The sequence below is a fragment of the Manis javanica genome, chromosome 5 (assembly GCF_040802235.1).
Source record: "Manis javanica isolate MJ-LG chromosome 5, MJ_LKY, whole genome shotgun sequence".
NCBI lineage: Eukaryota > Metazoa > Chordata > Mammalia > Pholidota > Manidae > Manis > Manis javanica.
The window spans coordinates 93,700,235-93,705,049 of record NC_133160.1 but is presented as its reverse complement, the minus strand read 5'-3'; the positions used below and the strand labels follow the sequence as shown (position 1 = coordinate 93,705,049).

The 4,815-nt window shown below is 37.8% G+C and overlaps 1 pseudogene; it reads right to left on the bottom strand.

Moving 5' to 3' along the window:
• Positions 1 to 4,143: 4,143 nt before the first annotated feature.
• On the bottom strand, positions 4,144 to 4,577 carry LOC108394883 (large ribosomal subunit protein uL16-like; annotated as a pseudogene).
• Positions 4,578 to 4,815: the final 238 nt, after the last annotated feature.

Here is a 4,815-nt window from a genome sequence, read left to right as displayed (position 1 = left end):
AGAAGTTCATCATTAGCCATTTGGGAAATGCAAATTAAAACAATTAGATATCACTATATATCTATCATAACGCTATTAAAAAAATAGTGACATGCCAAATGCTGGTGAGGATGTAGATCATTATATATTGCTGGTAGGAATGTGAAATGTTACAGTCACTACAGAAGCAATTTCCAAGTTTCTTACATAACTAAAATGCTATTGCACTTTTGGGCATTTATCCCATAGAATTAAAAACATGTACATGAATGTCCATAATAGCTTTACTTGTAATAGTAAAAAACTAGAAACAATCCAAATGTTTTTCAGAGATGAATAACAGACTGTCATGTCAAAGAAACAAATCATTGACATGTGAATGGATGGAATAAGACTGAGTGAATGACACTGAATACACATTCCAAAAAAATTTCATATTTTATGATTACATCTATATAGCATCTTGAAATTAAAAATTTTTAGAAATGGAGAACAGATTACTAGTTGCCAGGGGTTAGGAACAGGGATGGAGGTTGATGTGGTTATAAACGGTAACATGGGGGATCTTTGTGATTATGGAACTATTTTGTATCTTGACTGTCACAGTGTATACAGTAACCTACCTGTATGATGAAATTGCATATAGCTAAATACACACACACATACACTCAAATATAACACAAACACACAAGTACAAATTAAACTGGAAAAATGTGAATAAAATCAGCTCTCTGAATCAATGACAATATTCTGTCCTAAAATACTACTAGAGTTTTGTAAGTTGTCATTGGGGGAAGCTGGGTAAATGTTACACTGGCTTTCTCTTTAAATTTTTTACAACTGCATGTAAATCTTCAAGGATCTCAATAAAAATTTCAATTAAAAAAATGATATGGACATTAAGTTCATTCTGCAGAATACAGTTGAATATTTCTAGATAGACAAAACTAACTGCTTTCAGGGGACCATACTTTTACAGAAAGGAAATCTTTTTTGTATGTATTTTTCTCTTTATTTCTCTCCCTTCACTGAAAGAATCATTTTTCCCCTAATAGATCACTGTGGCTCTGCCAAACAGAGTAAACCTGTAGGAGGTTCAAGTATAAAGAATAGGTCAAGATATAAACTATGGTTAATCAGGTAATTAGATCACAAATAATATTCATAAAACCATATGCTAAGGGGACAGTGGCATAGACCTAAATAAATATGCTAATGTTTTGGATCATAATGTGAATTACTCTTTGGCAAATTTCCTATTTTACTTATCATTATTTTCTCCTCAATATATATTCAAAGAAGTCAAACACTAACATTTCATTCTTCATTATTTTTTGTTGACTGCTTCCTTTTTCTTTCTCTCCTTTTCTTGCTTTTTCTCTCTGATTTTACCTTTCCATATTGTTCTCACCAATTTAGTAAACTTTTATTTTCCACCTTGTTTTATGAATTTCTAAATTATCTCATAAAGGACATACAAACCCCAAAACATGGGTTACTTAACCCAAAAGAATAGTTAACTGACCTAAAAAAGAATCAGACAAAAGGAAAAGTGATAAAGAAAAGCAGGGTAAAAGAAAATGCAAGGAAATTTTTTAAAAAAAAGGATAAATGAAGAAAGAATAAAGCAAGGACAGGAGAGGAAGGAATGGGGGAGGAACGAAAGGAGAAGAGGAACACTGGGGAGCACATGCACAGAAGAGCTGGAGAGACGAATTGTGGGGATAGAGATTCCGTCAAGAAAAATAACCAACAAATGACTTGAAGGTCAGTTTCGTGATGTGCATACAGCAAACTGCCTACTCCTGAGACGTCCTAAAGTACTAGTGACAATCAATCAGAGAAGGGCTGAAAGAATGTCATCAATTTCCCTAATCGTTTAAGCTTTAGTTATAGAGAAGATTCTAAATTTTGTATCATAAGCTTACCATGAATGACAGTTTCTACTTAGAGAGTTAAAACATAAATTGAGGGTATTAGATAAAATTAATATTATCCAGATCTAAAATAAGTAAATTATGACACATTGCAATCATAGTGCCATTGTGTTTTGCAGCTTGTTTAGTGAATACATGGATCTGCTCTGCCTAACACAGAAGTCCACAAAGCAGTCTTCCAAAACCCTCTAACATCATCACCAACGTTTGTCCCTGCTTCATCCGAATCCTCTCAAACACACAGCCAAGGAAGGTTCTGCTCCAGTTTCACATAACCCACTGTTGTTGGCAGGCACACTGCCTAAGCCATTGACTATAGATGCCTGGATTGCAACCCTCCACTCAACAGGGTTTGTCTTGAAGGGCCCTTGATGACAGCGGCATCTGCCATGTCTCACAGCCCTATTATCTTTGGTGTCTTGAGTGGTATCTCCAGATATAGCCCCAGAGAAAGTAGTTCTCTGGGCTCCCTTCTTTCCTAGTACTCTCATCTTGATACTGAAATCAAATTTTCTCTTCTAATCCTTTCTGCTATATCCTCTAGAATCCCCATTCTTTGTCTTAAAAAAAAAATCTCTTCTCTATTCTCTAGAATTAATACTTCTGTTTCCTCAGAAGCCTTCAAAGGTGGACGATACTCATTTCTCTGTGCTAAATTTGCAAAATTAATGTTCTTTCTTGTACCTGCTGCTCTATTCAGAATGTCCCATGTTTGCCCTCATGATTAAAACTTCTTACTTGAAGCTCATGCACCTTCCTACCCCACGTTCCCAGAGCAGCTCCCAGCCCTCCTGGCTCCTGTCCTTGATGCTTTGAAAGGGCGTTGCCTTGTCCATGACAGTTCTTCCTGCTCCTGATCTTCCCACCATTCTAGATGTCTTCGAAAGCCTAGAGATCATCCAATCACGTGGAAGTCTCTTGTTCCCTCAGCTTCTACTTTAGATACCCATTTTCATGGCCATCCCTGACTCATTTTGACTGTTTCACCACAAATCATACTTTTAGTCGCCCAGACTGTGACCACAACTCATAACTTTCACTTCCTTCACTAATTCTCCCACTAGCTGTATTTGGGACTCACAGGAACCTCTTGCCCTGTGTTTCATTTATTCCTGTAAAAATTCTCCTGTCAGCATTTCCTTAACTGTTCAGTTAGAATCATGATCCACTCATGATTTATAACTTATTTATAATAAGTCTCTCTCTCTCTTTCTAGACACACACATATATATGCGTGCACACACACACACTCACACACACACACACACATACCCAACTGGATCTGTTTCTGTGGAGAACTCTGATTAATTCTCTTTACAGAGCAACTCATATTCTTTGACTCCTGAGTGAGGTAGGAGTACAAAAATCAGGTCTTTTCAGCCTGACAGGGGCTCTGTCATGTTTAATACTTGCTCCAGAGTCCCCACCAGGATGGCTGAGGATTTGTCTGGTTTACATAGAGTTCTACTGCTTTCATTCCCCAAGACTGTTTCCTTTTCCTTCCCTTCATATATCTTGATTTTGGAAACATGTTTCACATTCCAAAGTTTATTTAAGCATATGCTTCTAAGGAACTGAACTGACCACAGCTAGTCCTAGTAGTCCAAAAGACAGGAATAAGATAAGATCATTTATAACTTGGCTATCAATAAATACACATTCACTAATGGTAGGTGAAGCACAAACAGCCTGTGGCACAAGGTAGTGGTCCAGTTGTTAAAATATTCACTGTGGAGAATTGAGAGGGTAGGAGGAAATGCACTAGCTTGGAAGGGGATGAATTAGCAGGTTTGTTGTATCAAGTTTGAGATGTATGGAGAAAATAGCTACTGGATACATGGATCAAATAGCCATTGTTCAGCAGCACTATATTATGATGCTCAGCAGAAATATTATGAATAGCTCAGAATGAATGACAGACAATTAAAAGCCAAATATGAAAATCGAAGATTCTAAAAAAAAAAAGAAAGAAAATCAAAGATCCTCTTCAGTTACATACCAAGAAATTCTCTAGCAGATGGAGAGAAGCCAAAGACCCACTTCCCCAACTAAGGCAAGTCTGTTATGCTACATCAGGGACATGATTTAGAAAATCCAGAACTGTGACACCTGGGATGACAACATCAACAGCTTTAAACTCATTCCCATTAAACTTAGTGAAGCCCCATTTCTTGGAGATGCAGATTTCCTGGCAGCCAGAAACTTGAACTTGGCCCTACATAGACCCTCAATCACATGCTCCTTGCTCTGCAGCTTGGTGCAGATGGACCTGATGACGTTGCCAATATGGAACTTGGCCACCATGCCCTGGGGCTTTCCAAAGGCATCCTGTATACCTGTCTGGAGTCTGTCAGCCCCAGCACAGGATATGTTATTGATGCGGAACACATGGAATGGGTGGAGCCGCACTCTGATGTGAAAGCCATCTTTGCCACAGCTTTTCATCATGGACTTTTTGGCACAATTATGGGTATCAGACGAGAGCTGCTCATATTCATCTGACACCACGTGGCCACAGATCGGGAACTCATCCACTTTTGCCTTCTTCTACCCCAGGTCAAAGATGTGGGTCTTGGTACCAGAGACACCTCAGCAAAAGTGAAAATTTGGGTATGGCTTGTTCTTACAATACCAGTAACACAAGGTGGGGCAGTGGCCCATGGCAACATCAGAATACTCAGCAGCAGGCCAAGAGGAAAGAGTAGAAGAACCATTTCTTGAAAATACTTTCTATTTCTATTGATGGTTAGGTTTTCAGTGAACTTGCCATTATTTGGTATATTATTTGTCTTGAAGTCAATTTTGTGTTTCATTATTATGGAAATTCTATACTTCCTACGATATTTATTTTCAATTAACCACACCTAAAAACATATATACATAAATACACACACACATA